Source organism: Apteryx rowi, unplaced genomic scaffold, assembly GCF_003343035.1.
Source record: "Apteryx rowi isolate R43461 unplaced genomic scaffold, aptRow1 scaffold_1223, whole genome shotgun sequence".
In the NCBI taxonomy this organism is placed as follows: Eukaryota; Metazoa; Chordata; class Aves; order Apterygiformes; family Apterygidae; genus Apteryx; species Apteryx rowi.
In genome coordinates this window covers 2,896-25,776 of record NW_020447446.1, presented here as the reverse complement: position 1 = coordinate 25,776, position 22,881 = coordinate 2,896, and the positions used below count along the sequence as shown (strand labels likewise).

Sequence of the window (22,881 nt, the reverse complement as noted above, 5' to 3'; positions counted from 1 at the left end):
AAGAAGCAAAATAGGGAAGCTCATAACCCTCTCTTTCGTGGGGCCTCCCGAATCAAAGGAGAGCAAGCAAGCCCTTACGTTGACTCTTAAGGGTCAGTAGTTTCTCAAAACAGTGGGGATATATGTTTTATGTTCTAAAAATAAATAGCATAGCACGTATGTTATATGTCAGCTGTAAACTTAATCACCTCATAGACATCGACAAATGAAAAATTAGCTTATTCGAATTAATAAAAATGCCCTGTTTCAAATATTAGTGTTTTAAAATTTTCCAGGATATGATTTCGGTGTCCAGGGGTGTCTATTTTCCTTCTGTATGAAGCCAGTTCTGGTGGCTTGCATTAAAATCCATGTGAAAGGGATACCACCAACTTAGTCGTTTTGTAAAATAAACTCAAACATATTTCAGAAACCAGACTGCCCCTAAGTCCCTCAGGTACGATTAGTGACTTAACAATAACATTCCTTATTTCAAAAATCTCTTTTTCATCCTCCACTTGCTATGTAAGGAAAATAATTAAAATAACTCTATACAAAGTCTTGTCAAAGCACAAAGTATGTATCTCTTTGAGTTTACAGTATTGTTATTGTAAGCATTACTTGAACAGATAAAAATACTCTGATGAGTGAGAGTTATAGGCTGTTGACATTCTTTTAAACTATTTATTATAATTTCCAGAAATTCCAGTGCCTTTTTTTGATCACTTTTTTTTTCCCTCTGGGCACACTCTGCTTCCAGACCTTCCTTTAGAAACCTTTGTTTTGGGGATAGTGAAATGGGGCAGAGAAGCCTTACTGGTGAGAGCATGTGATCCACTTGTGTGCGATATGAAAAATAGAGGAGTTTCTTCCTATTAATCTTTGTTATGGGAATCTATGTGCAGTAACAGTCCTGGTCTAATGTAGTCTGACAAGGTGAACAGAACATGATGTGTGATGCCATAAAAAAAACAAGGCGCTTGTAATGAGGAGATCAGTTGGGCTTCAGAAGCTCTGACTTGGTGTGCAGGTTTACATACATCCCTGCTTTAATGCATATCTCTTGGTTCATACTGGGGTGAGGGTTATCTTACACATGAAATGGCTCTTGTTGTCCTCTTCCTGCTTTTACTTCCCTGAGGACAGGTTCAGAGAAGCGTCAGGAGATGGGCAAATATGTCCCAATCAAATAATCAACCACATCCCAAATTCTAGCACTCTTGAATGTGTGTGTTTATCACCAAATGGCTACAAAATTAGAATATAATGCTCCAGCAAGATAGTTAGCTAGTATCACTGTTAATACGGCAAACCAAAGGGTTACATGTTGGAAGGTTTTCCTTGTGTGATGTACTCAACTGACGAAGCTCCTGCTGGGGGTGAGAGGTGTGATCCGTTCTCAAGCTCTGTTGGTTGTCACTGCATATGCCAAGACCCAAACACATCGCTTATGCACAAAGAGCTAGCTTATTTCTTTGTTCATGCTTTATAAGTGAGCTAGTTACTGTTTTATTCATGTATAATTGTTATAATCTTTCATACCTAAATTATACTGTGTTTCTAGATGAAATTAGAAGAAGGCCATAGTTTTTCAGAAGAATCTATTAATCTCAGATAATAGGCTGTGTTTATATTCAAAAGCCTGTATTTTAAGGTGGAAAGGGATAATTGTATACACAAAAGCACACTGTTTTTAGAGACAAACGTAGTGTTCTTCTGGTGCATCTATTTCACCTTCTTTTCAAAATTAGACCCAGAGTACATGTGTTGTTACAAAAATCCTGGGTTTTGTTCTGTGTTGTTATTATCTGCCCATCTGCTCTTCCCTTTCTTTCTCTCCTTTCCTATGGCAGTTTTCAGCCTCATACCTTTGATATTTTTCATAGAGACTAGCTACACTTTACATGACTCATAAAACAAGTACAAGCTAATCAATCAGGTGGACTGAACTTCAGTTGCCATGAACAAATGAGGACTTACTATAGTGCAGTGCTGTTCAGTAATGCTAGAGAAGTTTCAATTTGAGAAAAATCCATCATAAATGAATTTATGTGCCCACCCAGATTTATTTTAATTAAAATCATCCGTGAGTCCTGGCTGTTGCTTTGACTACTAAGTGCTTACAAATGGGCTTAATAGACAAGTTTGTTTTTTCCACAGCTGTAAAAATACATATTCTGCTACATGATTTTTTTAATCTGATTTATTTAAATAGAGTTAGGTAAAGATGCAGTTTACAGGGAAGGTTAAAAGGTCAAAATTGTATTTAATTAACTTATACCCACTTGGGAAGCAGCTAAGGTAAAAGAACGCACTGAAAGTAAGCTTCAAATAATATGAAATCTTTGAAAAGAACTAACCAGCTTTGGTGAAAGGCTTTCCTGTTCTTAACCTTGTGTCTTTTAAGCTATTTAAATGAGCTATGCAAAACCTTACATTTATTATATAATGGAGCTTCAAAAAAAGATTAAATATTTCTTGCAGTTAAAGAAAACTGATGCTATGGCACTGAAAGCAAAGCCTTTAGTACTCTATCTGACCATGCTACCTGTTCTTGCGTACCAACAAAATGCATGGCATGTCACACCTGATGTGACATCTACTATTTTTGCCTCATGTATGGAACCTCTCAAGTGTGTGAGACTGCTTGTGTTAAAAACGTAGAAGTCTTTCAAAAAAAAAAAAAAAAAGGTAGTGTGGGAAAAGCCCCTATAAAATCTGAAGGAGGCCTGATTTTTAAAGATGGTCTGAGGTTTTTAAAAGCTGTGTTCATGAGAAGTACCTCATGTTGGGTTTTCCAAATCACACATTATATTTCAATAGCTTAGCCGTACACATGGAAAAGGTCTTACCTCAGACACAGTGGGAACTCTGAGAAAAAAAATCGCTGAGCTTCTTTGTGATTTCTTTTTATACACTCGATAGGATATCCTCATTGCTGTATTGATGTTCTGTAGAGGTGCCAATTCTGAAACATTTTTTCCATTTAATTGCCACAGAGTTTGTGCTGTGGAAATACTTCTGTGTCAGAGCTCCATATGTTTTTTTACATAAAAATAGGACTGGCAGGGAAAAATGCAGCTAGCCTGAAGCTGCCAGTAACCATTTCTCATGTTGCAGATTTTCAGCAAGAATCCCAAGCGAGAGCTGTATAGGTGAAAGGACTGAACAGCTGTATGGGGATTCACTAAGTACCAGCAGAGCCTATAGGGAATCAGCATGGAGGCAGGCAACATTGCATATAGACACCATTGCATTTCCTGAAATGGGCTTTTTCTCCCCTGCCCCATTCTGGTCTTCCAGAACTGTTGTGTTGGGAAACAATCCCAGCTTGAAAAGGTCAACCCAAAAGACTTCCTGACCTCTCTGTCAATACCATTGTATGGCATTCATGGTGTGGGTGGACAATATAGCCCAAGAGCTTTGGACATAATGGTATTTGGAAATATATTCCAAAATTTAAATATGTCTATTACTTAAGCTTGCCATTAAATTAATATACCATAATTGTGGAAAAGATCCTTGTGATTCAGCATGTGAGGTCTACATTCTGTCTAATTTTATGTATGCTTAAGGGTTGCAGTGCTGTCCTAAAGAATTTCTTTTAATTGACACGACTGCTTTGGCATGATGCTAAGGCTCTGAAAAGCCACAGCAGCAAATAGAACATATAACCAGATGGTTCTTACAAAAAGCAGCTTTCAACTAGAAGGATCTTTGCTCTCCAGAATGCAATTGTAATGCTGCCTGCTCTGTCAAGCTAAAACAAAGGCTGTCATAACTCCGCATTCCAGATTAATTAAGAATTCCTTGCTGGTTTGAAAAGTACTCTCTTCTTTTCGGAGAGAAACTCTAGGGAAAAGACACAAAAAAACCCAGAGGTGATTCATTTTGTCCTCTCCAGAGAAGAACTAACAAACATAGCTTCACCCCAAACTGCCTGTAGATACCTTCAGACTCCTATAATGATTCTGGTAATGATAAATACATTTGTACTGTTCTCCTAATGTTTAGGATTTACATCTATGGGAACTAAGGTAGTTTATAGTATTGTCGATCCCTTGTAGAGGTCCTTAAGTTCTGAGGCGTCTTTGTTTCTTTGAATCAACTAGCAATATTGTCCACGCCAATCCCAAGACTATCCTGTAGCTACTCTGCACTGATTACACTAAAAGCCTTAAATTTGTTCCAGGAGCACTTACTTTCAAGAAGCAATTTGGCTAATATAAACAATCACATGTATACAGAATGCCCTATTTTTTTTTAAGTACCTATCTTTGCATGAGATAGTCCTTAATTTTCTGGAGGAGGTGAATGCTAATGAGTCATCTGGCAGTCATTTAGGATATCATATGTCATTTTCTCCAGCAGACTTTGCTGCAGCAGGATACAATCCTGGCAGCTCTCTGGGCTATGCTGGTAACTTCCCAGGAATCAAAGGGCTGCACCTTATGCGCATCTGCATTTGCACAGGGTTTGATCAGCTAAGTGTGCATCTGTAGTTTAGCACTGCCTGTGTACACATCACTTTACAAAACATACAGAAAAAACACACCTGAGAATCAAAGGGAAAACCAGGAATGAGTCTCTGAACTTATATATTTCCTATGTGTTGGAGCGAGGGAGATGAGGGAAATGGTCATGCCCATCATCACATCTGGTGTTTGAGTTGGTTAGCTGTGTGATTCAGATAGAAAAAGTATACTGATGTTAGAGTTGACAGACAGCCCTAATAAATAACAACAGCCATCAGTCATGAGACCAGCAGTCAGTAGGTTTCATTCCTGGTGTTTGGATTGGGGCATAGTCTATCTGGTGTCCCTGAACTCTGGGCTTACGTTCTTCATTCAAAGCTAGATATTGGGCTGTGAGGAATCTGAAGCTTTTCTGTCCCTTCTAAAGCCTCTGAACTCTGGTTAAATATATCTTGAAGCTTCACAATCTGTTAAATGTCTCCTTGGGTCTGTTGGCAGGCCAGAAGCATATTGCTGAAAACAAAAAACAACCAAACAAATCCAAAAAACGTTCAGTCAGAAGCATGGACTCTCAGCCATCTCCTGTTTGCTGCTCCCTTGGAACATGTACAGGAGATTATCCTTATTAGGCAATCTTAAGGGTGTTCCCTGATCTTTTGAGTATAGTTTTCTTCCTTTTAATTAGTAGGTCATTATGCAAAAACTTCTGTCTGCTCCCCTAAGTGGCTAGCTAAGGCAGATTTCACCGTGTTTCCGGATACCTGAAAATAATTAGCCATTTGTGAGTTGGGAAGTGGCTTCAGACTTTACAAAGTGAAGTTTTGCTATGAGTAATGCACTGGGGAACTGCTGTTCATGAAAAATAAGGATGTAATTCCACGATTTTGTCTTTGCAGGCAAAAACAGCATGATAAATTTCTGCTTAACTCTACCTAGGTGATTCCTTCTTGCTCTCCTACCAGTTCGCAATCCCTTTAGTTGTGCTGGTGCAACTCTTTATAAGTTTGCTATCAGCTGGATCATGAAAAGTTCTAGGCTAAAAATAATCCCTCTTCATATGCTTTTAGATCACTGAATCCCATGGACAGTTTTAGCAGAACAAACAGTGGGGGGACAGGTTGCTGGCAGCAGTAATAATGACTGAGCTTGAGGTTTGCAGGCATTTCTTAAGCTGCTTTGCCAGGAGGAGGAGGCGCAGTGGAAGGGTACCACAGCTCAGCTGACTTGCACCCCATTGCTTGGGCTTCAGCCTCCAGCCCCTTTGGCCCTTCCTCTTTAGCAAGAGAGTGCAATGAGGAGATCTCTCACCAGCTCTGCTCCTTATCTCTAATGCAGGGTTCAAACCAGTAATAAATCCATTAACCAAAGCCTTAATGGCTGTACATTGTCTTCCGGCAGATATTTCCTATTCTGAGTTCTGTTATATGCAGCCGAAACTGATAGGCTTTTTTTGTTTGTTTTTCTTGAAAATATTTTAATTAAGCTACATGCAAATTTTGTTTGGGCATAGCATTTGTTCATCTGTTTCACTTTAAATAGTTGATGCTGCAGCTGAGATACGCATGCCGTTGTGTGAAGCACTGGCAAAAATTGTAAGTTTAGGTTCTCTCATTATAGATCCAGGGAGACAGCATGCTTCCAGCTCACATTTAATCAGTTTTTCTTCGGCAAGCTTTTTTTGTTTGTATCAGGGCAAGAAACATAACATTTTAGATACATCAAGATGATTTCCCCCCCCCCCAAAAAAAAAGAGGGGGGGTTGAGGCTCATTTGGGTTTCTTGCATCCTGGAATCTAGAAAATCTTTGAGTTACGTCCCTCAGTTTTACTACTGATATAACCATGATTGAAAATGTATACCCTTATAGCATTTAATTTCAGAGAAGACAAATCTTTAAGCCATTAAAAATATAAATAACATACTGGAACCCTGCAGCTCACATTTGGAAAAGGAAAAACAAACAGGAGGATGCAAGAAGTTGTAAGGATTTGGCTGTTTCTCAGGTTTGAGAAGTATATTCTTGCAAATAAGTAGCACTAATATTTCTCTAGCCTTGATGTGTACCAAAATCCACAGCTTTCCTTTTTGGTTGTAATAAGGTTTCTATGGCTTTGCTTACAAACTGTATTGAGCTCAGTAACACTGCTATTTTTGCAGTATCTTCGTCTGAAGTATTCATTTTCCCAGAGCTCACTCACAGAGGGCTGTGCTTTATTCTCAAAAACTAGAAGACATGTAGTAGATTCAGTCCTGGCCATTTTTCATGTGAAGCCCTATTCAAATGGTAATTGAAAAAGGCTTTGTGGACTTTGTTCTCAACTCAAAGAAAAAAATTCAGCTGTGGGTAGCTAGGGTAGTAAAGAATTTTTGCTGAAAGACTCAGAGAAAACTAATTTGGAAGTAACCACAGCCACTCAAAAGTTAAAGGTACAACTACAAATCAACTGTGAAGCCAGTCGTGTTATCAAATATCATTGGAGTTAATATAGTTAATAAAATATTACAGGGAGGATGAGGACTTGCAGTCCTTCTTTCCTAGCAAAATCTACTATAAAGGAATTAATTATAATATTTTGGGAGAGCTCTGTGCAGAGTGTGCATGGTAGGTTTGCGATTATTGATATGCATATATGCTACTTAGCATCTAGTGTGTGATTGCGGGGCAAGGCTGCGCTCTGCAGCAGCAACCTCCCACATCGGGCTGTCAGGCGCAGGGTCACAGCATTTCAGGTGACGACTCTTGGACTGTTTGCACTGTTCTTACACATAAAGGCCTAATCCGAAAAACTCACAGTCCAAGTAAGGGTTTCAGTGAGCTCCAAAGTTTGTAACTGTTTTAATATGGCTTTTTGGTTAAATTTTAAGTGTATTTATGTACTTTGAACTGTTGGGGGCTCCAACTAAAACTGGGCACTCATTTTGCTAGGCAGTCTAAACTCCACGGCTGAAATGTAACCCCAACAAGGCAGAGCTAACAGAGGGATAAAGTGACTTGCCTAAGGTTACATTCAGTAGCAAAGACAAAACCTTGGTTTCGTGATTCCCAGGCCCATATCTGCTGCGTCGTGGACCTCTCACCTTTGATAGGGTTAGGTAATTTTCTCTAATGTATGTGCACTCATAAAATTGTTTTATTCATAAGTTTGTGTTACTATGCTGATGATATATTTCTGGACTAGTTTACAGTCCTTATCTAGCACTCGCTTCTTTTAGGGTTATTGCCCCCTGCCTGCCCCCAAAGCAGCCCATGACCCTGCAGTACCTCCCCATGTGCAGACGGCTTTGTCTGGGGCAGGGGCTCTGTGCAGAGACAAAGTCCCTCTTGCCAAAAAGTCTTTGCAGGAGGAGGAATTCTGAAAACAGTAACATGCTTGTATATAATCTATATTATGAGTCATGCGTTAGACCTGTGGAGAAGAATATACAGCAATATTCATCATCAAAGCTAGTGTCTGGGAGGTCCAGTGTGGATAAGAACACAAACCCAGTTACTAAGTCACTGCAGAATAAAGCAGGAAAAAATTAATCTGTAAATGTTTTGTTACTTATTTGTCAAATACGGTTTACTTTTAATGACTGATAGTAGTTATTATTAAAATGTGTAGGTATCCCATACAGTACTGCGTTCTGTGAATGAGTAGCAGCCAACAGTTACCAAGCTAATCCGGAGTTCTCATTTAAACRTTAAATTAAATAACATTTTGCTAAAGAAATGTAAACTGAATTGGAAAAGATGTGGCCTGTATGAGGGGAGGAAGGTGAGGATTTCTTTCTTAAAGTTGCCATCCATCCTATGAAAAAGATTGGAAGTCACATTCATAGGGTATTTGGTAAAGGAGGCTACAAGCACAGGTAACTTGCACCCATTTAGTTACAGCTTTTAAAATACATATTTAGTTATGGCAGTGCAAAATGCTGAGTTAACACTCTAAAGTGACCATGACAACACAGGCTCTGGTGCAAGCTGACATTAAATTGATTTAATAATTCAATTTTAATAAACTCCTGAAAGTTGGTGTATAGGCACATCATAGGGAAGAAGATACTTTGTTTCAATCCTAGTTTAGAAGTGATGCAAATTCACCATTTTGCTGTGTGTTACAAAGTACTTGAGCTCAAGAATCATATGTAAGCCTATCCTAAAAGTGTTTTTCTCAAACCCCTCTCAGTTTGGAAAAAACTGTAGTTTTTCTAGTGTCAATTATTTTTTTAAATAAATTTTTAATCACAACCTTAAGTCCTGCCTCTCTTGTGTATTTTGGGGCATGAGTAACTAGATAAAACTAAAGCCCAGCTGAAAGCAATTTTAGTAATCTTATATATAGCCTAGTGAACAGTGTTCCTCAGGAAACCACAGACAAGGTATAGTCCATAAAAGAAATGCTTTCAACTGAGGTAGGCTGTATACTGAAATAATCACTCCATCTTTGAGCTAACACCTCTGAAGATATGTAGAGAAACTTAATAGGCAGCCATCTACTGAGCCTTGTCCATGGAGTAATATGGAGCTTGAGCTAACAATAGTGCAGATCATTTATTTTTCATATATTAGAACAATTGCATTTCTTTTGTGTCTCAAGGAAAAAAAAAACTTCCTTGAAAAAGAGAGCACTTTATACCGTGCAACAATTCCACATTCCAAAGCATGTATTTTTAGAAATGACTTTGTATGTACCCATGCATTCCTCACACATTCAGACGTATGCATATACCTTATTTGTATGTTTGTGCTTGTGCACATGTATTATAGACACAGATATAAAATAAGGTGTGTATGTGTGCATATACATATATACATATATTTGAAGGGGGAGAAGAAYTTATGGGAGGCTGGCCAGATTTAATTTGTCTCCTTGTATTTAGCACTTAAGGGCTCATATACTCATTTTGCTCAAAAGTGTGAAGAAGTACTCCTTGCTTATGCCTCAAATCAGAAATGCATGAAGTGCAGCTGCAGAGATAATACATTCTCCCCAAAGGCTTTGGCTGAGCAAATTAGGTGTCAATGGGGTGCCTGCGCAGGCAGTACTCTCTCTAATTAGTCTCTTGAGCCTAGTTGGTGGCGGGTATAAGATGATCTAATCAATTGGTCTGTGTCTGATGGTACGTGTAAAAATCCTGGCAGGCAGAGCTGTCTCCCACAGGTCACTCACCTGCACAGCGGGAACGCTCATTTTCATTTTTCATCTCTTCCATCACATGACGCTGACAGTTGGTTTTAAGAAAATGGAATCCAAAAAATATCTAGTTCATAGGGCATGTAGGTCAAAATAAAGTTGCATTATGGGTATTGCTGAACCAATTAATTAATATTTATAGCAGCGAGTTGTATGTAGATATCGTCTGAGTACAAATAGTATTGATAATGTTTGGCTGCCTTTTTAAAGTGACTTTTCTAACAAAGATAGGAAGAAAAAGTGTGGGAAAAAAATCCCCTGTTAATAATATACTCTTTTAGAGAGGATGAGCGGTATCTGTATGGTCTGTGCATGTCTGGTGGAGGGAGAAGCAGAAAGAATATACTGTTGATGATCTTAAATTCTCTTACATTTCATCTCATAGAGAATACAGTACCCCTGGTTGTCAGCTCATATTTTTATTTAAAATCTGGTGTCGTAGAATGAACACTCTTACAATAATGCTAAATCAGCTGCAACATAAATAGACCTGCACTCTGAATGTGCTTTGCATGCCAAGGATGCTGCGGGAGCACAGCTCTGCCCTATTTTATAATTTATACAAAAATTAAAAGCACCTAGAGAAGGATGCTGATGCTGCCAAAAGGAGCACTGAATCGGTGATTTGCATTTTTAAGGAAAGAGCATTCTTTTTATTAATTAAAAATAAAGAAAAATATTTGGGACGTCAGGGCCCTTTAGTCACCCTTCTCTGCCTAATATCTTCAGAGCAGGATTAGTATTTAAATTACAGGCTTTAGTATCCTTTACTAGAATCACTGTTACATCAACAGCTACCACATTGTAAAGTTAGCCTTTGCCTATTTTTAAGGTGGACTGATACCTTATTTTGTCCCAGTTGGGATCTGTGACAAACAGGATGTATGCACCTGATGATTTCTCTAGATAACAAACATACAACTGAGTTTCTTGATTTGGTCACTTGATATTTCAAGCACATCATTACCTTGCATATAATCTTCTATTAATTTAGTAGAGACATCACGAAAATCAAAACTAACTGGACCTGTGGTGAAAAAATACAAGTTCATTTTTAAGGCAGTCTGTTATATTTCTTTCTTTTTTTTTTTTTAAGGAGATCTGAAAGAACCCTATTTTGCTCTTGGGAAATCACAAGTTGTAAATATTCCATTTAACAATTTACACTTTATAAGCAAAGCTGTGACCAGAGGCCATAAACACAATCTGCCAAGTCACCAAGCAAAACTTTGATTTGTAGGATCAGGAAAATGTATTAAATTCCAAGCAAGGATATTTCTAAAATATATCTCAAAACCCCCTGCAAACATGGAATACTAAGCCACCTGGGAACTGAGCTGCAGCCCTGTATGGAGACCCTTGCTTCAGGAACTGCCTCACATCTTAGCTGTGTGAACAACTGATGTTTCAGTTCAACAACCAAACTGAAAAAACAATGTTTTTTTTAATAGAAAGATTGGTTTGTGACAATCTAAAATTTCATACTTCTTTTGTTGTGGATTTTCTGCTGTGGAAAAATAGACACCCTCCTCTTCCTCCGAATTAGGGGAGGTGTCCATTTGAGATGATGCAATGAGTCTCTGTTCAAACAAACTAAAAACCAGGAGAAGGAGATCTTCTATCCCATAGCCCAGTGAGTGCAGTGCTCATCTCAGAAGTGGCATATCCATGCTCAATGCCTTCCTCTGCCTGAGGGCGATTAAACCTCCATTTCCCATTTCCCAAGAGAAGGCCTGAGCCGCTAGGGCACTCTGAGGTGCAGGGAAAGGATGTCAGCTGGTGACTCCACTCAAGTCAACAATAAACATAGTGAATGAGGGACTCCAGTGCAGGCCTTATATATTCCCAGGGAGCGCCCTAACTGCCAGACTTGTTCTCTGTGTCAGGGATCACGTACAGATTTTATAGAGAGGGGAGTTGTCTCAGCAGCCGAAATGAGGGATTCTGCTTCAGAACAGCCTGGTCTTTAGGGTGCTGGTCTGAGCAGCGGGAGACCTTGGTGCACACCTGGTTCCTGAATGGGCCAGGCAGCAGATTTGAACACTACAGGCAGCTGGTTGATGATTCTGCTCTCACTATGTCTTTTAGTCTTCCCCAGCCAGAACCATTTGGGAAATTCCACACAAAATCACTTTTATTCCAGCAAGTTTATTGTTTGTTCTAGCCTAAAACTTCTCATGCGTAATATGCAGAAGGTCAGAGACGGTGAGAGCTGCGCTCCCCACCTTACTGTCCCACAGATGGTCAGCTTCACCAGAAACCAGTGGCCCCAGCTGTAGCAATGGCACATCAGACCCCAGCAGAGCTGATGATGGYGGAGCTGGGATCACAGAGTTGACAGCTGCCTTATCCTGAGCCAGAGCAGGAAAACAAACGGGGTTTGGCAGAAAGCTTGGCAATCTTCAGTGCACATTTATAACTTTGGCTTTCCCCTTTCTTAGCCCACTGTGTTCTGCCCTTGGTCTGTGTTGACTCTGGCAGTGGTTGCCAATATGCTAAGATTTTTTTCCGTGTTATATGGTGACAGCTGCCTGTTTCATTTCTAAGGAAGCTTGTAATGTTATAGGGCTTGATTCTGAAAATGCCAAACTTCTCATTAAGATATTCATCATCTCATAGGCTCGGACCCTGCCCTAGAGAAGATGTGAACAGCTTTGCCTGCAGCACCAAAAGTGAAGCCAGAAAATGTAATATTGTCACTGGAAAATTCTAGCACATCCCCAGAAGAGGTGTGATGTTGACCTCCTTTGGAAATTGCTCTGAGGCCCAGTGATAGAAAGGAAAAGTTCTGCACAATTAATATAATTATTTAATTAGGGCGTATTCTCAAAACTGACTAATTTGGTAACTCCTGGAAAACCTTCTTTGTCTTTTATCCGCATCATTTTGTCACCTATCCTTGGTGTACCTGTTGCTTATGCCAGGTGCTGGAACTCCAGCAATTTGGGCTTAGCCTTAAATCAGGCCAGCTGTTCTGGGGCTGGGCAGATGTGGCTTCCACAGCTGTAGTGCAGGTGGCAGGTAGCAAGCTCAACATTGAAAAAGGAGCTTGGGGATTTTAGTTACTTCTTTAGAAGGAAGGGGCACTAACAGGGTCATCGCTGAAGTGTTTGTTTTAAGGAAGGGGAATTGGGGAAATATTGTCAGCAGTGTTTCACCACTTAAGTATTTGTGAATTTCTGAGTGTTCCAAACTTTCTTTTTCCTTTTAAGTTTATGGGAGGGTAAACTAAATGGGTCAACTCAAATGCATTCCCTGAAACAAGATTTACGGGGGCTTCAGCCAGACTCCAAGACCCAGAGGAAAGTGGGGCTGTCGTGTGGAATAGACATTCCACACAAACTCCAAATGTGATTAACAAACAACCCAAGCTGGTGTTGGGAGGTGGTAGACCAAGCTCCAAGAAGGCCTGAGAAGCTGCTGTGCATCATTAAGAATGGGCTTTTGTTAATACAGTTCAGGTATTCTGGTGCTTAAAGGGCAGAAGAAGAGCTCTCAAGAACCATGGCACGAACCCTGGAAATTATGAAAGTTAGTTGTTGTGTAGATGTTAGGCTGTTTTTATGAAAGCCACAATTAAAATTTTATGTTTGAAACTGCAGTTCAGAACTGATGCCTTGTTTTTCTCCTGCTTTTGAAATGAGGGCTAGACTAGATTCACTGGCACCTGCATCCAGTTTGACTGAAATAGTTTCAGGACATGCTAATACAAACCAGTTCTAAGCTCAATTAATATTTATTTTTAAGTGCTTTCTCTCTTAAATGCTAATATTCCTCCATACCTGACTCTGTTCCTGCAACATTTTAAAATGTAAAAGAGGTCTGTAGTTCTAAATCTTTGGTCTTGAAAAATGCTGTAAAACAAATATATTTTGCATGTTAGAAAACCTCAGAATTTCTCAGCATCATCAGAAAAAGAAGTCTTCCTTTATTACTTCGCACAGAAGTCTACTTGGACATTTATTTAAGAACTAAATACGTTAATTATAAAACTTATATATTAAAGGAGAGTTGTTTTATTTCTGTATATTAATAGAAAAACAAATAAAAGTGAATGTTTTACATGCAGCATACCCAGGAGCTTCATAACCAGGTTGCGTTTACAGAAGTATTTGTGACTTACTCTGAGGTACCCTTAAATAACTCTTGGAGAGCAAAGCTAAGGAAAACTTTTCTTAAACTAGTCCCAAGCATTGCTGCAAAAGTGTTCACTAAGGACTCCATGAGAAGAGGGGCAAGAAGAGCTTGTGAATGCCTCAAATGCTGTGAATGCTGTGCCAGCAAACATGCTTTGGATGTCTGGCCTTTGCTCTGAGTTGGTGTCCTCATAACTGGCTTTGGACTAACCTATTTTTTTAACAGGTTAAAAATCATTGAAAAAAGCAAGTATTATAATTTATATTGTTTCCTTGCAGGATTAAATTTACCAGTTTGGAGGAGGGAAACAAAAACCTAACGAGGAGGCCGACACCGGGAATGAACCATGGCCTGTTTCCTTTCTTTCTCTATGGTGGATTTCATTCAGAAGAAAATTGAAGCTGGCAAGACCCTGTTTTTTTCCCTGCAATTTATTTAAAACCTTGCACGCATTTGGATACCTTGTGATTTCAGAGAACTATGTGAAGATTAAGCTTTTGCTTACTGATACATGGCATGTACTCTTTCAGTCTTTTGTGTTTGATTTTGTTTGATTTTCCACTGCTGCGCTGCATCTTTGTAAAGATTTTTATGCTTTCACCAGCAATGTCTTAAATACATTAAGACAACATATTTGGTGTTCACACTTCTTTGGTAATGAGTGTACAAAAAAGACAATAGTGGCATAAAGGAATGTGTGTTTTCTTTGAGAGTTGTGCATATTTTGCAACCAATAGGAAGACTATTTCTGCCAGAGCAAGCCCAGCGTTTCTGATCAGCTAACGATTATAGCACCTTGCCACTATTCCTAAAGTGTTGTTGGGTTGTTTCGTTTTTCATTATCTCCTTAGACCACTCATATCCATTCTAAAAACATGGCAATAATTGCATGTTTACTTCAATACTCTGAATTTGGTTACTCTGCTTAGGCTTTGTAGCATGCCAGTTTTCAAAATAGGCCTTTGAGAAAGACAAAGCAAAAATGATGAGATGTACTCAGCTAGCAGATACACAATGAATTCTTTATGCTTTTATTCCCTTTAAGACTATTTCTTTGGTTTATGGGTCTTGGCTACATCTCTCTGTTTTTCCTCACACTATTTACCTTTTGGAATGTTTTCTTTATAAAGAAAACAAAGAGATGGTGAGACAGTTCTGTTTAATTCAAGGCAGACACTAAGGTGCAGAAAAACTTGCATCAAATGAGCCATTAAATCTAGCTGTGTTACTTTGCCTCTTTCAAAGCAAAATGGAGAATTTTGCTTATCCAAAATTGTTTGCTGTTCCAAACCAAAGCACCTTTCAGGTTATTTTCCATAGGTATTCTGATCCGATTGGAAGACACTACCAGGTACTGTGTCTTTAAATAGCTTTTCTGAATGAATGAGTCAAATGCAAGCTTTGCAAGCAACGAAGTCGTGTGATTTTAAAACAGAAAGCCCCTGCTACCTTTGGGTTGGGGAGGACATTGTGTTCAGGGGTGTAATAAAACTGCCCTGATCACATACAATGCTTTGCATTCAGAGAAAATGGGGTACAGCGCAAAAACCACTCAAGTTATAGTCCTGCTTGCTAGCCAATATTATTCTACGCATAAATTTGACATCCTTTGCTTGCTGGATGCATTGAATTACATTTTTAAGAAGTGTGGTAACATTTTGGTTAGCATTCAGTGTTTAAAAGGAGGGGGAAAGGATTTGCGCTACTGCCATCTTATTAAACTCCAGCAGTGTTAATAAGAAAAGAACAACCAATAAGGCAAATCCTTGACTGCTCAAGTAGCTACGAAAGGCCTCTTAAAGAATTAGGATATGAGTCTACACTTTCAAAGAGTTGAACTGTGGAAATATTCTCAATATTTGCACAGCCATTAAAACACAGTTTTCCCCAATGACATCTCTGTTTCAGGATCTGGTAAAAGCCATCTGAAAGCCACTTTCAGTCACAATCCTATTTAAAACTTACTACAATTTTTCCCCTGTGTTTATGAGGGGAAAAAAATGACCACTGAACTTTTGAATTTATCACACACTAAAACTGCCTTAGACGTGGTTTGTTTAGGTTTCATGTTTCTTTTTTTTGTAAGAGAAAAGTCTTTTATACATTATCTTTGCTACTTAAATCGTGTGCAGTTTGATGATTAAAATTAGCTATTTTTAGAAAAAAACTTGCTGCAAAAATCTGAAGAATTTTTGAAAATTTAACAAAGATTTCAATTAGGAATATAAGGGTAGTTTCATAGACACATCTACTTTGGCAGCTTAAATTGGGAGGCAAGCAATTATGCTGCTCAACAAAACATCTGAAGGTTTAATACAGAGAGTAATTCCTCAACTGCTCCCACAAGCCTAGCACATAGCCATCCATAGTGAATCATGTACAGTGTTTGCTTAAGGTATGTATGTGTGTATGTATGTGTGTGTACACACACGTGTGTGTGAGATTATCTTCTCTGCCCCATTCCCGCTTTTAAGGAACCACTGAAATAATTAGTTGGTCCAAAAATCTTCAAACTCAGTTGCCTGTAGGAAAGTGCATAAATATCTAGATTCCTAAATAGTAACTTGATTTTCAAAGGTAGCGGGGTTATCTCAGCAACCAATTAGTTAAGGAGTGACCAAGATCTCTGAAAATGAGCCCAATGACTTATGCACATCCTTGGAGACTGCCCATGGGACTGGGAAGCGCTCTTCTCCCACAGGGGTTCTCCACGCGGAGGGGACTTGGCCTTGGCGAGCTGGTGCCTGTTGCAAAATACTCCTCTGCATCATCAAATCTACTGGAAAGCCTCATTTTTTGAGAAAGTAGAAGCTCCTTCATCCAGGGGGCTGACTGTACAGCCTATTTCCCTCCTTCCAGAAGAGCCCTTACCTGCCTCATTAGCCTGATGTGACACCCATCAGTTAGGCCCCCAATAGCTAGCCCACTTCTCCAGCATCTTGAAGAAGCAGTGTTTTTCTCCACAGCTATTCTCAGTGCTGCTGAATGTACTTGTTCCCTGCCAGTGCTCCTCTGACAGCTCTATCGAAGATCATTAGTGTCCCCTTCTTTCCTCTCATCCTTCCTAAATCAGTTCTACACAGGATCTTCAAAGGGACAAGGAGACCCTGGCCTGGCCTTCCAGACATGCTGGGAATGCAGTGTCTCATACCTTCTTTCATTAGATCAACAGTCAAAAGTTGGCTTAAATGACCAACAGTCCCTGGGGCACAGTCCCTGAGAAACAGGGGGGTTCGCTCAGCGTCAAATAGCCAGCAGCAGTGCAACTTTCATTTTCTTGCCACTTGGCTGGGCCCCAGCAGATCCTTTCCAGTAATACGGAGAGGATGTGGCTTTGCTGCGAGAGAGGAGAGCAGCCACAGGGCAGCAGGTGCGGGAGGCAGATAGAAGTGGGAGGGCACATTCCAACTCCATATGATTTCTAATGTTAGGTGACTGGGAAAGGGAAGATGATGATAGAGATGGTTGTGTGTGTGATACGGGGATTCCTCACAAGTTCAAGTTCACAGAACCTGATTTTACAAGTCAGACAGCTGGAGATGGCTTAGTCCCCGCTCCTGCTGGGTTCAGATCAGCTCTCATCCTGCCCAGCAGGCACCGCACTCATCAGGACGCTCTGACAGCATCAACATCACRTTACTGCATAGTATCCCCCATTGGTTGGGTCCTTTTAATTGTTACTATCGGTTTTAAACAAAGCCATCTTTAAGGATAATAAATCAGTCCATGCAACACTGAAAATTCAATCTGCAGTAGACAGAGGCACTGGGATTTTCGTTTTCTCTTTGGTGAACAGGGGTCCTGGACTTCCAACTACTGTGGAAGGAAATTACAAGAATAAATTCCCTGTGGGCCGGTGGGTGACATATACCCCTGTGTGTTCTGTGTAAGGGCACACAACTGAATGCGTAGTCAATGCTCTGGTATGCTCATATACAAAATACTCATCTGTGAATATTATTGGTTTTGTAATCTTTATTATATAACATGTTTAGGCTGTACAGACTGGGGAGCAAAATGCCGACACCCCATATAAATAGAATTATGTTGCATTACTGAGCATAACAATACTCTCCCCTACCAGCATTTAGGTGGACTGACTGTATGTTACTGCCTTGCATTTTTCACATAAGCAAAAAAAAAAAAAACTCAAAGGATGCACTAATAATTCCCATCCCCCCAAAATGCATTTCAATGGTGCTGCATACAAAATCCCCACTTGCCAGCTTCCAAGTGGATTTTTGTATGGTGCACTAAGAGGTGTTCTTTTTTTAACAAATAAAGAGGGGAGGGCTGGTACATGAAAACAATGTTAATGTAATTAAATATATATAAATATATATATACTTCAGAAGAACAGCATAGTAAGCAGTACGGTAAAATAAATGTCGCATTATTTGTTACACCTTGTAATTTGTCTGTATTATGAAAGATGTAATGGTTTGTCAGCTGTAACTGTTGTTTTCTTGTAACATCATATTGAATAAAGTGTAGCAGAATCTCTCTTCTCCTCTGTGTATGTGGTATAGACCTAAACCAGGGGATAAAGCCTTTATTTTTTGTTCTCCAGAAAATGAACAAGGAAATGGTTGTAAACAACAGATTTTTAAGAAATGAGAAGTACTCAGAAGCAGGCAGGCACTAGACAGTAATTAGTTGAAAAGTTTAGGCACTGATTCGGCCAAGCACGTGAGCAATCGAAGCTGCAAGGCAGTACTGGCTATACAGGGCACGGGTCTAACAGTGCATTTCTGCCTGCACTAGTTAGTTATTTGGTGTCTCTTTCCATTTTGTTATATGTGTGACAGAGGACCAGTTTACAGTACACTGGGATTTAATTAAGTGGTAGATGGGCCAGTTTTCTGTCCCCCCTGCCAAAAAAAACAGGCCTGATTTAGATATTTTGTCATATGGGGAGTTACCTCTGGCTTATTACAAATTCTCATGAAATAAGAACCGGAGAATTCTGGTGGAAGATTATGCAAAACACACACTATGCATTTTTGACAACTTAGATATGGGAGCCTGATTTATGCCAGTTCATACTTTGTATTTACTTTAATCATTAAGTGTTCACTGTGGTTCTTAACTCATTTATTTATGTGTTTTAGCATTAAATAGGCAAGTGCTCACTCCCAGTGAGTATCATCAATATGTGGCTTCAGTATTTTTCCCTCCTTTCCATTGCTTCTAGCTTTTTTGGCTACCATCTTGCTAGGACCTATTTTAGACCATGAGAGTTAAATCAGTGAAGCTTACACAGGCTTGATTAGAATATCTGACTGAAATGTCAGCATATGCAGCTTTACCAAATGCAGGAGTCTATAGGAATTCGTTGGTTTTTAACCATCGTTTTGGTCTGGGATGGGAGATGGCTGGAGAGCAAGTGTTTGTTCTCTCTAGCTGATGGAAAGCCACTGGAAGACCGAAATTTTGGTCTTCACTCTGGCTGGTTAAGAGTGATTGAAGATGAAAAGGTCTTCTTTAGTGCAAGCAGAATATGGACTTGATTGTGGCTCTTCAAAGTCCCAACTTTTTGTCTTGTAGAATCATGTTCTGGCCCAGTCCTGATGGCAACACAGTTCAAGAGGCTATTTCCCACTTTTAAATCTAGAAAGTTGCCACAAAGGGACATCATCTGTACCCAGAAGGCATTGCACAAAAACAAAACAAGGAAATACATGCATGTTCAGCTATTTTTACTTTACTCCTAGTTCTCACCAGCCAGGGAAAATTTGGGAAGGTGTTGCCATTTCAGATCCTTGCTGAACGATGTGACTGCTCTGTGGAGCACTACCTGCATGGCAGCTTTAACCTACGAATCTCTCAGATACAAATGAAGACCCAGAATTATTACCTAAAAAGGTCTGTATGTTTGAACACTGGGTACCAGGAAGAATATTCAGAGTGAGCTTTTAATTATGCAGAATAATCCTTAACCTGACCCCCCCTTGGCTGCACTCCTAGCTCTTTTAGCCGTTTTCCTCCTAAACTAGCCTGGCTGCTACAGCAAAGCAGGAGATGCACTTACTAGAACAGCAGTCACCCCTCCCCAGAGAAAAGAAAAACCAGAGGGAAGGTGTTGGGGAGCAACCTTGTGCCACTAGGTTAACCCATACAGTTTCTAAATAATGGCTTTCCTTGTAAACCTTTGCAAAGTAAACCCCACAGCAGCGGAAGGGCTTGCTGCTACCAGTGGGGGGTGGTGTTATGGACATTAGATTTGAGAAGCTTATGTAGCACATGGGGAAGGATAAAGGGATACAAATCAGAGGGGGAAAAAAAACAAAGAGATTTAAAAAAATCCAGGGCCAAGTATTTACTGTTCATTCCCATGTTATATATTGTCTGCAGTGAGTCATGCTGAGAGCGAGCCAGGCACAATAATAGCTGAGAGCACTCCTGCAGCCCCTTCGTTATTGCCTTTGCTGGCTGATACTGAGTTGGGTGAGAGAAAGTGATTCCAAAAATCTGCCTTTTTTTTCTCTCTCTCCTGTTTCCCAGAGGTCCCAGTAGTGATTGCTGGGGATGTACTGCCTTGAAGAACTGCTAAACTAAAATCAAACATCTTTTTAAATTAATTTTCCAAGGATCAATATGGTGACTAACACAAAAGACACAACAGCTTTACGTGCTATAGAATAAATTCCAGCAGTGCTACAAACCCTTGTAAAGTCCTGAAGTCTAAGGAGATTTATGGTATCATGCAAACATTGCAACCTCACCTTTCAACTGGAATTAGGACTACAGCACCGGTTTAGTTTACCATCAAAAGGGTAGATGTGCAGCTTACAATCCAACTAATTATAACAGTTTGCCCCCAGCTTCCACCTGAGGAGCTCAGAGATATTCATGCATTATAATGAAATGAGCTGTACACACAGCCCTGGGATATACTGTATAGATGTAAAGATCCACATTTTCTGGAAGGAAAAAAAAAAACCACCAAAAACTAAGACTCAGATTCAGCCCTGTATTTTCAAAGTTTTGCATGAGCACAAGCAGCCAACTAAGTATTTCACTTGGGATTTCATGAAGATTGGCCATTCAAGCTATTTTTTTAGAATGGTTTATCACAACAACAACAAAATATAACTTCAGTGTTACTTTTGTTTCACTGTATAGACAGATGGAAAGATACCAATATATTACATGACAAAGTGTTGGGGTCTTTCAGGACTGTGAAGGGTTGTTCATGGACCAAACGGTCAGCATCATGTCAGTGTGGAGCAAAAGATATTGCACGTACCATTATGTCAGCTTCACTGGGAAATACTGTAAACATGAACTGCCACTTTGGTGCATCAGGAGACATAGACATAACTGTCAAGCTCTTTAGAGGCTGTCTCAGGTTCCCTTTTATATCCTGAACCTTAGTCAGAACACACATTAATATGGAGAACATAGCAAAGGTGATTCTTCTGCTTGTGAAGTAGTGATCTATAGAAATAGCCCCTTTCCATTGTGCTTCGTATAGATGGCTAACATTTTATAGATGCTTCTTTCCCAGAATGCTATTCTGGCACATTACATGTAATAAATGCAAACCACTATAGCCATAACGTGCCCTTTCTGTGTACGCTGCTGGCTGCTACAAGTGCTCGTGTATCTGCTGGGCGTTCAGAAAGCTGCCCAGAGCAGAGTATTTTGGATACAACTGCATCTCTGATGGAGGAGGAAATCGTGGAGGAACCACGCTTTTGGTCTCCTGCATCCACTATGTCCTTTCCAGAAATGCCTGTGCGCATCTGGGCAGCATTAGTGCTTTTACTGCCTGCTGTTGTTCAGCTTGCACTCCTGCCTGCGGAGTGACTAACCTGGAGTGCAGGAACTCTTCATTTTGGGAGCGACCCCATTAGAGGCCACAGGTATGTTGCTCTTCTGCCAGTCCAGGGACACCAGTGAATGAAGGCTGTGCTTCATGGTGTGAGATCGTCCGGCTCTTCGCTATCCCTTAGTCCCAGTTGCTTTTTTCGAGCTCTGCTCTGCGGCCATGCCTGGAGGTGGAGGGAGCAGGAAAGAGGCACTGGGCAGTGACGCATGGGTTGTCCAGGGCACAGCCGCCAACCTGGCAGCAGCTAGAAAACAGTCGTGGGTAAGTTTCCTTGTTTTACAAACCTGCCGAGCACTTGCCCTAGTGCTGACTGGACTGTTCTTTCCTACTGCCCACGTGAGAAAGGGACATTTGGTTTTCCTCTCAAACCCTTTCCCCAAGCAACTGTAATTTTAGAGTCAGGACAACTGATTGATCAAAGGAAAGAGGAGAGTCTCCAAGGGTTTTGGATGAGCCCTTACAAGTCCTTAAGTATGAGGAAGTGTGCTAAACACTCACCTTCAGTAATAATGCAGAGCTTTGAACACCGCAGCGTGTCTCTCCGGCATTAGTCAGCTTGGTTTCATATGCCAGCATTTCAGAAGAAAACAAGTGTGGGAATACCTGGTTTTGGGGAGAAGAGGCGAGTGACAAACACTGGGACTGCAGTGAGCGGCCGCGCGATTTGGACTGGGGAAGACAGTAACGTAACAAGGGTAAGAAAGCAAGCCAGCAGCAGGAAACGATGCGAGCCTCTTGCTGAGGACTAACAAAGATCAGAAATAATGCTGGCTTTGCCTCCTGCCATCAGCACTCTCGGCTGCTCCTTATTAGTGTTGTAGCTGTTACTGTGCATAAATCGAAACACAACCTCGGTGACATAACACATTATTTGTTCATTTTTGTATGCTCTTATCCTAGCTGTCTGATGTGATTGTACCAGGTATAAAATAACTTTCTGAAGAGAAACCTGCAGTGCCCTTCAAAAACAGAGCTCAGTGAATTCCCGCATCTGCGAATCCAGCAGCTGAGCTCTCTTCTCACCAAAATATTTTGCTGCAGGAATCTGCCTGGTAGAAGAACATGCCAGCAGCAAACAAGGAGCGGGTTTACGCTGCCGGGCTCGCTGCGCATCACTTGAGGCGCCGTGTTTTGAACGCACACAGCTTCGGTGGGCTGCGGCCCGGCGGTGGGCGCCCTGCATCGCCGCGACGGGCCACAGCAACGCCGGACCACATGAGGCGGGGAGGAGGCCGGCTGGGAAGTCGGGCCTTAAACTGAAGCTTTTTTTTTTTTTTAA

The 22,881-nt window shown here is 40.4% G+C and overlaps 1 long non-coding RNA gene across 1 annotated transcript in view; it reads left to right on the top strand.

Annotated features, from left to right (window-relative positions):
- The window catches only part of LOC112978534, a 92,676-nt gene extending 76,535 nt beyond the window's left edge, over window positions 1–16,141 (top strand). Inside the window, exon 4 of the long non-coding RNA XR_003257917.1 lies at window positions 14,047–16,141. This is a non-coding gene — a long non-coding RNA (uncharacterized LOC112978534). The remainder of the gene's footprint in view (window positions 1–14,046) is intronic.
- Window positions 16,142–22,881: the final 6,740 nt, after the last annotated feature.